The 12949-nt window shown below is 40.4% G+C and overlaps 1 protein-coding gene across 2 annotated transcripts in view; it reads left to right on the top strand.

Moving 5' to 3' along the window:
• Positions 1-12949, top strand: part of ARHGAP20 (Rho GTPase activating protein 20) — a 128425-nt gene that overhangs the window by 52606 nt on the left and 62870 nt on the right. The window lies entirely within an intron of this gene.

The raw sequence follows: 12949 nt of genomic DNA, 5'->3' as shown, positions 1-12949 counted from the left end.
CCCTTCTGTGATAGTCTCAGAATCTGACGAAGTTAGAAGTGGAAGAGACTTAACAAAAAAGAAAAGATGTAACTCACATCTTCAAGGACTGGGGTTGAAAAAGTACCAAATGTCTGATAACTGCTGCTTTCCTTAGTAAAATCAATACTCAGGCAACCATCATTCCCATCACAACCATGAGTAAAGGCCACAAAATCTTCAATTTATAACTTTTCTTGAACAAGTTGGTGAGCTGAGTTTGTAAGACAACCAAGTGAATTTAATTCCAGAGTGTTGAGCATTCTGAGCAGAGATGGGATACACAAGCTGTTTCACTTTCAGAACACAGAGGGGGTTCCCATTCTCTTGCTGGTTATTTTTGGTGGGCTCCTTCGGTTTTCTCACAAGAAAGATTAGAGGTAGATCAGGAGATAGAAAGGAGCCCACATGAGTGTCACAGGTATGCCAGAGTTGGTTGGTTGTCTCCAGGAGACAGGCATGAAACACCCCCTTGTTCATCAGAATCTTCTATTGCATTAAGCAAAGGCCTTAAAGCCACAAGGGGAGGGTCAGCAACCCTCTCACTCCCAGGGCCCAAGTGAAGATCCGCTGCTTCCTAAGGAGGGGAAGAAGCAGACCCCATCTGCTTCTTGGAAAGGAACTTCTTACTCACTTACACACCTCACAGGTACCCGCTGCTTCTGGACCTTCTGCCTGTATGGGAAGGACAGAAACACCTGTTGGTCCCAGGATTCTGCACCAATAAAAACCAGAGGTCTGCTACCACTGGGGAGAACCTGGGAACTCTTTCTGCCTAAGAGCTGTCACTAATTCAAGGCAGAATTTGGCTCTCGTGGAGATTGAGGAGGGGCAGAAATTTAAAACCCCGCTGTAGAGGCCTGGGTGCGTAGACTCTGCCTAATGCTAAGTAACAAGCACTAGGATTCTATTGCTAGGGCAAGAGGAGGACTCGGCAGGAGACCCCCTTGTAGTGTAGGCATTCACGGACTGCTGAAAGCTGAAAGTAGAGCAGGGACCGTGAGATAAACTCCAGGCCTCGCACCAAGCACAAGGCAGCGGTAGTCCACCACCAGACGGATCTGCAGCCGATGGCACACTGAGGTTGAAGACGGCAACAACAAGATGCAAACCCAGCCCAACAGCTGATGAAGTTGACACAGGGTCTCATGCTAACGTCCTCGCAGAAGAAGAGGCACGCCTGTTTCCATGAGTGCATGCTGTTTACCTCAGTCTACCTTCTTCTTCTATCTCAATGTCCGGTGTTCAGGAAAAATGTCCCAACACATCACGTAGTAAGAAAAAAACCCACTGACACAAGATAAAGAAGTCAGGAGGAGTTTGGGAAGATGGAGGGATAGGACAACCCGGAGCTCACCCCATCGCACGTTTCTGACTAGATGTCATCCACCTCCAAGTCATAAACCGGAGAGTTATCTGAAGACTGGCAGAATAAACTCTGCAACTAAGTGTGGAGAAGAAGCTGCCTCTGAAAGGGTAGGAAGATCAGAAAGATGAGGGGAGGCTGGCCACAGGAGGGAGGGAGCCGTGCGCCTGGACAGCAGAGAGAAATGGGCCCTCGTAGCAGGGAGCTCACACAGGGAGAACTAATTCCCGTGACGTTGGGCTCTGAAAACGAGAGGGGCTGAATCCCTTGAGTATAACCAGTGGGACTTGGAGCCTGGACCTTGAAGTCAGCTGACTCAGCACTGGGTGAGCCCGGTGACGGCTGGGTTACTGCCCTTAAAGAGACAACAGCCTGCATGGAGAGGCAACGTAAAAATGGCAGTTTATACAATACCAGAGGCAAATGGGAGGCAGATATGTTCATACTGATTTTAGAGTGTGTTTGGGGACTTCTGTGAAAACAAGGGAGCCAGCGCGTGCCATTTTCCTCCCCCACCCCCCCCAGCATAAACACAAAGCCATCTGCAGGAGGCACAACTACACAGGCCCTTGCTACCTGACCTTCTAGCGAGTGCGCCACACCCATGAGTTCTCCTGAGGATCTGCCCACTCCAAGCCTGCTAACCTCTGCCCTGGATTCAGGGCAAATTTTGTTAAAATCATGTGCCTGTCGTGCCCAGCCTCGCAACCCCCGGGTGCCCTGGCACCTAGCCCCAACCCACCGCAGCACTTCAGGGGATCAGGCTTAAGACTAGTGGCCCAATGCAAATTTTTCTGACATGGCTGCCCACCTCCCAAGTTCCCCAGCAAGCATGCTGCCCCAACAGGGCTGGCCTGCCTGGGGCCCACTGACACCACAGAGAGCAAACACAGCCCACAACAGGCAGAAAGTCAGTGCAGATGACTGCACTGAAAGGAAAAGTGACTCAGACAAAACAGCAGGGCATAAGCGACACACATAGGATACTCTCCTGAAGTGCCAGTTTCTGATGAAAAGGGGCACTTCCCTGCAGGGTACTCCAGGACCTCTTCTTCATAAAGTCACTACTTCTAAGAGAAGACATAGCTGACCTTCCTAACACACAGAAACAGACACAGAAAGGCAGACAAAATGAGGAGAGAAATTGAACCCAAATAAAAGAACAGGACAAGGCCATGGCCTGAGATCTAAGCAAAACAGATATAATTAACATTCCTGACAGAGAATTCAAAGCAATGATCATAATAATACTCACTGGACTTGAGAAAAGAACAGAAGACATGAGTGAGACCCTTTATACACAGATAAGAAACAACATGGCAGAAATAAAGGACTCAATAAATGTAATGAGAGGGGCGCCTGGGTGGCTCAGTCGGTTGAGCATCCGACTTCAGCTCAAGTCGTGATCTCGCGGTCCGTGAGTTCGAGCCCCACGTTAGGCTCTGTGCTGACAGCTCAGAACCTGGAGCCTGCTTCTGATTCTGTGTCTCCCTCTCTCTCTGACCCTCCCCCCATTCATGCTCTGTCTCTCTCTATCTCAAAAATAAATAAACGTTAAAAAAAAATTTTTTTAAATGTAATGAGAAACATGCTTGATGGAATGAACAGCAGCCTGGAAGAAGCAGAGGAACAAATTAATGACATAAAAGAGTAATGCAGAGTAACCAAGCTGAACAAAAGAGAGAAAAAGAATTATGCAAAACAAGAATAGACTTATGGAACTCAGTGACTCCATGAAACATGGTAATGTTCGTTTTATAGGAGTCCCAGAAGAAGAAGAGGGGGCAGAAAATTTATTTGAAGAATTAATAGGTGAAAACTTCCCTAATCTAAGGAAGGAAGCAGATAATCCAGATCTAGGAGGCACAGAGAGCTCCCATCAGAAACAACAAAAGCAGATCCACCCTAAGACATATTGTGGTTAAACTGGCAAAATACAACGATAAAAAATTTTAAAGGCCAAAAGAAAAAAATACAGTAACATACAAGGGAAAACCCATAAGGCTAGTAGGGCATTCTTTAGCAGAAATTTTCCAAGCAATAAGCATGATGTATTCAAAATGCTGAATGGGAAAAACCTGCAGCCAAGAATACTCTATCCATCAAGACTATCATTCAGAAGAGAAGGAAAGATAGTTTCCCAGATAAACAAAAACTAAAGGAGTTCATGACCACTAAGCCAGCCCTGCAAGAAACATTGAAGGGTACTCTTTGAGTGAAAAGGAGAGACCAAAAGTGACAGTATAAAGGTAGGAAACAAAAAAGCAGTAACAATGAATATTTCTCTAAAACATATCAGTCAAGGAATTGACAAGATAAAACAATATGAAATACGACAACATATACATAAAATGTGGGGAGGAGAGGAGTAAATAATGGGTTCAAACTTAAACAACCATCAACTTAATACAGACTGCTCTACACAGAAGATGTTATATACAAACCAAATGGTATGTACAAACCAAAAACCACTAATGTTGCAAAGAACAAAGAGAAATAACCCCAAATATATCACTGAAGAAAATCAGCAAATCATAAAAGAAAGATAAAAAAGGATCAGAAAATTTTCAGAAACAACCATAAGATATAATGAAATGACAATAAATACGTATCTGTCAATAATCTCTTTGAATGTAAATGGACTAAATGCTCCAATCAGAAGGCACAGGACATCAGAATGATTGGGGAAAAAAAATAAGACCCATCTGTATACTCCCTAGGGAAGACTCATTTTAGACTTAAAGACACCTACAGATTGAGAGTGAGGGGATGAAGAAACATCTGCCATGCAAATGGATGTCAAAAGAAAGCTAGAGTAGCAATACTTGCATTGGACCAAATGGACTTTAAAACAAAGTCTGTAACAAGATACAAAGAAGGACATTATATAACAATAAAGGGGACAATCCAACAAGAAGATATAACAGTTGTAAATATTTATGCACCCAACATAGGAGAACCCAAATGCATACGGCAGTCAAACATAAAGGAACTGATTGATAATAATATAGTAATAGTAAAGGACTTTAACACCCCACTTAATATCAGTGGACAGATAATCTAAACAAAATCAACAAGGAAATAATGGCTTTGAATGACACACCCTACCAGGATATAACAGACATACTCAGAACATTCCATCCTGAAACAGCAGAATACACATTCTTTTCACGTGTACATGGAACATACTCCAGAATAGGTCACATATTAGGCCACAAAACAAGCTTTAGCAAAATTCAAGAAAATAAAAGTCATACCATGCATCTTTTCTGACCACAGCAGTATGAAACTAGAACTCAACCACAAGAGAAAGTCTGGAAAGACCATCTATACATGGATATTAAATAACATGCTACTAAACAGTCAAGAGGTCAGCCGTAAAATAAAAGAAGAAATTAAAAAGTACCTGGAAACAAATGAAAATGAATGGCTAAAACCTTGGGGATGAAGCAAAAGCAGTTCTAAAGGGGAAGTTTATAGCAGTACAGACCTACCTCAAGAAGTAAGAAAAATCCCAAATAAAACCCTAACCTCACACTTAAAGGAGCTAGAAAAAGAACAATAAACAAAACCTAACATGAGCAGAAGGAAGAAAATGATAAAGATTGGAGGAGAAATAAATTATAACAGAAACTAAAAAACAAAAACAGTAGAACATATCAATGAAACCGAGAGCTGGTTCTTTGAAAAGTCAATAAAATTGACAAACCTCTAGCCACACTTCTCAAGAAAAAAAAAAGAGAAACTGAAATAAAATCACAAATGAAAGGGGAAAAATAACAACCAACACCACAGAAATATGAAAAATTATGACAGAATATGATGAAAAACCATATGCCAAAAAATTGTACAACCTAGAAGCAGTGGTTAATTCCTAGGAGTATAAACTACCAAAACTGAAACCGGAAGACACAGAAAATTTGAACAGACTGGGGCATCTTTGAGCATCTGACTTTGGCTCAGGTCATGATCTCACAGTTCAGGCCCTGCATTGGGCTCTCTAATGTCAGTGCAAGAGCCCACTTCAGATCCTCTGTCTGCCTCTCTTTCTGCCCCTCCCCTGCTTGTGCGCTTTTGCTCTCAAAAATAAATAAAACATTAATAAAAAAGAAAAGAAAATTTTGACAGATAACCAGCAAAAGAAGTTGAATCAGTAATCAAAAAACTACCAACAAACAAAAAGCTCAGGACCAGATGACTTCACAGGTGAATTCTACCAAACAGTACCTGTTCTTCTCAAACTATCCAAAAAATAGAAAAGGAAGAAAAACTTTCACATTCATTCTATGAGGCCAGTATTACCCTGATACCAAAACCAGATAAAGACTCCACTAAAAAAGCCAACTACAGGCCAGTATCTCTGATGAACTCAGATACAGAAATTCTTAGTAAAATACTAACAAACTGAATCCTACAATACATTAAAACAGTCGTCCTCCACAATCAAGTGGGATTTATTTCTGAGTTGCAGGGGTGGTTCACTATTTGCAAGTCAGTGAGTGTAATACATCACATCAGTAAGAGAAAGGATAAGAACAATATGATCATTTCAATAGATGCCAAAAAAAAAGCCTTTGACAAAGCACAACATACATTCGTGATAAAACTCCAACAAAGTAGACTTAAAGGGAACATGCCTCAACATAATAAAGGCCATATATGAAAAACCCATAGCTAACATAATCCTTAATGGGGAAAAACTAAGAGCTTTTCCCCCGAGGTAAGGAAGAAGACAAGGATGTCCACTCTCACCATTTTTATTCAGCATTGTACTAGAAGTACAGCAATCAAACAACAAAAAAATAAAAATAAAAAGCATCCAGATTGGTAAGGAAGAAGTAAAACTTTAACCATTTGCAAATGACATGATACTCTATATAGAAAACCTGAAAGACTCCACCAAAAAACTTCTAGAACGTATAAACAAATTCAGTAAAGTCACAGGATACAAAATCAATGTACAGAAATCTGTTCCTTTTGTATGCACCAGTATTTAAGCAGCAGAAAGAGAAATTTAGAAAAACCTTAACGGTTGCACCAAAAACAATAGAAATTGATACCTAGAAATAAACCTAACCAAAGAGGTGAAAGACTTGTACTCTGAAAACTAAAAACCACAGACCAAAGAAACTGAAGTAACACAGAAGTGGAAAGACAGTGCAGGCTCATAAATTGGAAGAACAAATATTGCTAAAATGTCTATACTACCCAAAGCAACATATGCATTTAATGCAATCCTTATCAAAATACCGACAGCATTTTTCACAGAACTAGAACAAACAATCCTAAAATTTGTTTGGAACCACAAAAGACCTCGAATAACCAGAATGATCTTGAAAAAGAAAAGCACAACTAGAGGCCTCAGAAATCTGGACTTCAAGTTATGTTACAAAGCTGTAGTCATCAAAACAGCATGGTATTGGCACATAAATAGACACGTACATCAGTAGAACAGCATAGAAAACCCAGAAATAAACCCACAGTTATATGGTCAGTTAATCTTCAACAAAGCAAGAAAGAATATCCAGTGAGAAAAAGACAGTCTCTTTAACAAATAATACTGGGGAAACTGAACAGCCATATACAAAAGAATGAAACTGGACCACTTTCTTACACCATACACAAAAATAAATTCAAAATTGGTTAAATATCTAAATGTGGAACCTGAAACCAAAAAATCCTAGAAGAGATCACAGGCAGTAACTTCTGTGACAACAGCTGTAGAACTTTTTTCAAGATATGTCTCCAGAGGCAAAGGAAACAAAAGCAAACATAAACTATTGGGATTACATCAAAATAGAAAGTTCCACACAGTGTAAGAACAATCAACAAAACTAAAAGTCAGCCTGCTTAATGAGAGAATATATGTGTAAATGACATATCCAATAAAAGGTTAGTATCCAGAATATATAAAGAACTTAAACGACTCAAACTCAAAAAACAAATGATACAATTAAAAAAATGAGCAGAAGACATGATAAGATGTTTCTCAAAGGTGGCCAACAGATCCGTAAAAAGATATTCATCATACCTTTACCATCAGGAAAATGCAAATCAAAACTACAATGAGATCACTTTACACCTGTCAGAATGGCTAAAATCAACAACACAAGAAACAACAGTTGTTGAGGAGGATGTAGAGAAAAAGGAACCCTCATGTACTGTTGGTGGGAATGCAAAGGGGTTGCAGCCACAGTGGAAAACAGTATGGAGGTTACACAAAATTTGAAATAGAACTACCCTATGATCCAGCATTTGCACTACTGGGTATTTACCCAAAGAATACAAAAACACTAATTCAAAGGGATACATGCACCCCTATGTTTATAGCAGCATTATTTATAGTAGCCAAGATACAGAAGCAGCCCAAGTGTGCGTCTACGGATGAATAAAGATGTGGTATGTACATACAATGGAATATTATTCAGCCATAAGGAAGAATGATATCTTTCCATTTGCACCAACATGAATGGAGCTAGAGGGAATAATGCTAAGCGAAATAAGTGAGTCAGAGAAAGACAAATACCACATGATTTCACTCATATGTGGAATTTAAGAAACAACAGAGGAAAAGGAAAAAAGAGAAAGACAAATCAAGAAACAGACTTTTAACTGTAGAGAACAAACTGGTGGTTCCCAGAAGAGAGGAGGGTGAGGGGATGGGTAAAACAGGTTATGAGGATTAAGGAGTGTACTTGTCATGATGGGCACTGGGTGATATATGGAATTATTGAATCACCATATTGTGTACCTAAAACTAATATAATGCCACATGTTAACTAAAATTGAAATTAAAACTTTGAATGCTACTTTTATACGTAAAAAAAGCACCAACCAGACTGAAATGAGCTAGATGTTGGCACTCTCCGTCAGGGTCATGAAAACAACTATGATTAATACATAAAGGATCTAGGGGCACCTGGGTGTCTCATTTGGTGGAACAGGAGACTCTTGATCTTGGGTCATGAATTCAAGCTCCACATGAGGCATAGAGACTACTTTAAAAAATATGTAAAGGATCTTGTAGAAAAGATGAACAGCATTCATGAGCAGATGGGAAATTTTAGCAGAGAGAAAGAAACAGAAAAAGAGTCAAATGTAAATCTTAGAGATTAACATGTGATGCCAAAGGTGAAGAATTCTTTCAATATGTTTATGTGCAGACTTGATGCAGCTAAGGAAAGAATCAGTAAACATGAAGATTGATAAGTAGAAATTTTCCCAAGTGAAACACAAAGGAGAAAAATGTGAAGCATCCAGGAGCTGTGGAACAATATCCAGTGGTCTAACGTACATGTAATTATGTCCAAGAAGAGAGAGAAATGAGGTAGAAAAAATAATTGAAGATTATGGCCAAGAATTTTACAAAATTAGTGAAGGTGCTCAGAAACTCTCAAGCTAAATAAATAAAACCCAGGGTGTCTTACACTGGTAGTGGAGGGAGAATATCCAAGTGGGGAAGGGCGGGGGGGGGGGGGGTTGGGGAAGGGACAGCTGGAACTCTCAATTCAGTCTTAGCCCTTGTTTTGCAAACACCATGGAGCATCTGTCCCCAGTTATCCCTGATATCACCACACTGACAATTTAAGACTGGCCCAAGAGGAAATCCAGGGATCTTTCCTTAGAGCCAGCCCCACAGCCAAGGAAGTCTAAATGGGGTTACCTAAGCAAGACACAGGGCTGCATTTCTCACATGTGTCAATGCAAATGGGAAGCATTTCTCCTGTCAGAGGTTCAGTAGGGGAGAAGAAAGGTTTTTCATCAGTTTACACTGTATGTATAGCATCGTAAAAGCTCTGTGAAATAGGGATGTAAAGAAACATCTTCAATCTGGTGTTTCCCTCAGGCTTCTTTTTCCTGATGTTATGTCATCATGGGAAATAAACTCGAGAAGAGACAGGCATTTTGTTGGTGTCATCTCTTAGAACATTGCCTAGCAATTGTTAATTCATTCCACAAATAATTAAGTGACAGCTTTGTATCAGACACTTTCTAGGCATTTCTAGGCATTTGCCTGATATAGCTGTAAGGTCCCTGCTTTCACGGAGTTTACATTCTAGTGGGTGGGGATGTGGATAGCAAAATACAACAAATGAGAGTATTAGAAAGTAGTACCCAGGGGGCACCTGGCTGGCCCAGTCAGTAGAGCATGTGACTCTTGATCTTAGGGTTGTGAGTTGGAGCCCCACATTGGGCGTGGAGATGACTTAAAAAATAAATAATAAAAAAGGAAAAAAGAAAAAAATAAACTAGTACCTTGTATGAGAAGACAAAATGGGGCAGTTAGAGAGGGAGTAACTAGGGTGAGTACTCACAGCGGTCTTCCCTGAGCTGGTCACCTGTTAACATCCCATGGGAGATAACTCAGAGAAACGCTGGGCTCTAAAAGAAATAAAGACAACATCATCCCATTAGAAAATATCATTTGTAAGTAAGGACTTGTTCTTTCCTCCCTTTCTTCTGGTCATCTCAGTGCCAACCCCAAGGAGCTCTTTTATAAGACAGCAGATCAAAGAAAAAGTGAGAAGGCAGAGCTGAGCACTCTGGCCCACTTCAGAGACCTGCCTCCTTCCCACATCACTAACCCTGACAATATATGCCACCTTCAGAAAAGCCCCACAACTGTCTATAGCAGTCATAACAAGATGAGCATTCATCATCATAATTCATTTAGCAGATATTCTATTGAGTCTTTCCTGGGGTCAGGCACTGCTGGGAACATAGCAGTGAACAAGACAGACAGAAACCCTTGCCCTCAAGGAGGACAGGGACCCTGATTTTGTTCTGAGTATTTGGGGCATATGAAGCTCTGGTTCTAGAAGAGAAGAAGTCTTGCCCTCTCTCCTCCACCCCTACCATCACCACCCGTCTTCTTCTTTTTCCATAGAGTCAATCTACTTAGCTTCCTGGTTATAAAAAGGAGAATAGAATTTAGGCAGCTCTAGAAATGTAGTTAATTCGACTCTGTTTTTGTGGAATACTAACACTTTATGTAAATATCCAGAGTTGAGTTTCCGTGGAGAAGCTTTTTCTGAGGAACCAGGAGAATGACACTTCCATTAGAATTTAATCGCGTTTTACTTCAAAATTTATTCTCCAGTTTTCTCCAAACCCTCTGGAATTTTTTTCCAATGTAATTTTATTGGGCATGATGGAAACGGTAGAGCGCTTCCCACTAACCTCTGCTTCCAGTAAGGCCTCTCTGACAGGGCGTATTGCTTAAGCACTTGTGCCCATCGATCTGAGAAGGCACCTTCCAGCAGCGCACTAAAATGTTCACAGTCTGCAAATAAATCGGGCCACATGTGTGTTTGCTCAGCTCAACCAACAGAGACGCAGTGCATGCGTTTTGCTTTGTGAAGGCAATGATGTCACTTTAGCTATGCAAAAAATGACTTAAAATGTGGTGTGGTTTTAGTTGAGCTGTCGAGTGTTATTTTGTCTAGCTTTTACTATGTGGGTTTCACACTTTAACACACACCAGCAGGCATTTTTAAGGGTTCCATTGATTATTAACATTTTTAAAGACTTCGAGTGGAATAGAAATGAAGACATGTGTTATTCAGCATTCATTTATGAACATTGTGAGCCCTCTCTTGATAACTTGAACATGAGAACAAAAAAGTTTTGAGAAGGACAAGAGGATTTTTAATATGATTTTAATAAGATGGTTCCCCATGACTGGGATCCGTTTAGAGAGTACTTTAATGTTTCTTGGGTGGCTTTAGCTTACTCTGGGTTTCAGTTCAGCAAACACTTGTTGAGTGTATGCCAGGCTTTGTATTTTGTAAAGAGCAAAATTGAAAGGTTTGCCCTTGCATCAGGGGTTAGAATTTCAGAACCATGCTGAGCATCACAGTGCATGCTTTTGCACATGTGCACCGCAGCCCAAGTCTTGGAGTGGCTGAGTTTGAGTTAGAGTCTGTGAACTTGGGCAAGAGAGACAGTTGGCTTAGGTTATTTCTAATAGCTTTTAGCTTTTTCTCACTGTTTGGAATGCTTTGATCACTGGGAAAAAAGCCCCACCACTCTGAACTAAATTGTGTGAAGTCAAATATTCATCTTTCTGGAATTCTTTCCCCCTCCTCTTTTATTTTAATTTAGGAGCACTGATGGAAGAGAATTCCAGAAATAGAGTAGCGTGTGACTGCAATCATAAAGTAAGGTAGAGAACAGAAGCAAACAATCAAATGGGTCTGCCTCCCCTCAAGAGAGTCACTTTCGTTCTTTACCCAGTGCTCCCCTGGGCCCCTGGGCTACTGGAACCGTGATAACCATCAGCCAGAAGCCACCCCTACCCTACTCCAGCTGAAAAGCATTACTAACAACGCAGATTCAGAGCAAAGTGGTTTTGGGGTTTGGTCTTGATTTCTGAATGATCCAGATAAATTGAGTGATTTCTCAACTTGTTTTGTAGGGGGAGAAGAAATTAAGAAACTAAGGATGTTCTATTTAACTATTCATCCTGGAAACATCTGATGCTTCTGTATGAGGCACAGTTCTAGAAGTGGGATTAAAAATAAGACACGGATCCTACCTTGATGCAGGATATAAAGTGCTCACTAGGAGCTTGCCATCCAGCTGGGGAGGCATGGCATATAGATAGGAAACAAGTAGAGGGCACAAAAGATAATATATAATTAAGTGCCATGTAGCACATTTGTAGTACGTTCTGTCAGCAAATAATTATAATACCTGTTATGAGTCAGATGCTGCTAACATACCAGGATACTGACATTTTTACAAAAGGTTTCATATCGTTTCTGTGTTTAGAGAAGAGGATTATCACGTAAATTACATAAACAAATATTTCCTGTTCTCGGTGTCCTTTTTGCCAAATGTTTGCTAATACCTTTCTTATTGTGACTTATTTCAGCCAGAAAAACAGGAAGTAGGTAAAGATCATTTATTATGAGAAGAACTATGTGAAAAGTACCACCAAAACTGCTGCTTTTGTCCCAAGTTTAATGCCTAATTGAAAGCCTACTTGCTTTGGGCACTGAGAAACCATTTTCCCAGGCCTGACTCTACAAAGAGTAGCTTTGTGACCTTTAGCAGATCACCTGATCTTTTTATGCTGAAGTTTTTCTCAGTTGTCAAAAACATAACTCTCCGAAGGCCTCCAGTCAAATGCTGACTCCTCTGTGAAACTTTTCCCAGTCTCATGTCTTTCTCCTCGCGCATCCCTCTTCTTCCTTCTCTGCTACCTCATTGTCTTGAAGGACACTTCCTGACTCCCAAACTCCCTTAATACTGGAGGTTATACCTCTTTTCTGTGGCCTTTTGTTGCATCTTTTTTATATCTGATTACACTGTTTTCAGCGCATTTAGATGTCAATCAAAATACCCCTGGGCAATTTAGAGGATTTTTTGTGTTTGTCTTAGTTCTTATTCTGGTGACAGATGTTAAAATTGCACCAGATGAAAGGATTTATTTAAAATACCAGGCCTTTCAATATGTAACAATATGTTACATCATATTTCATTCAGATACTTGTACCAATGGTGAGAGTCCCAGGTGAAAAGGATAAGTAGTTAGAAAATAGACAGTTTCTTATGCAGTAG

The sequence above is a fragment of the Prionailurus bengalensis genome, chromosome D1 (genome assembly GCF_016509475.1).
Source record: "Prionailurus bengalensis isolate Pbe53 chromosome D1, Fcat_Pben_1.1_paternal_pri, whole genome shotgun sequence".
Classification (NCBI taxonomy): Eukaryota; Metazoa; Chordata; class Mammalia; order Carnivora; family Felidae; genus Prionailurus; species Prionailurus bengalensis.
Note: the sequence above shows the minus strand (reverse complement) of the source record. Positions and strands in the feature narration are given on the sequence as shown.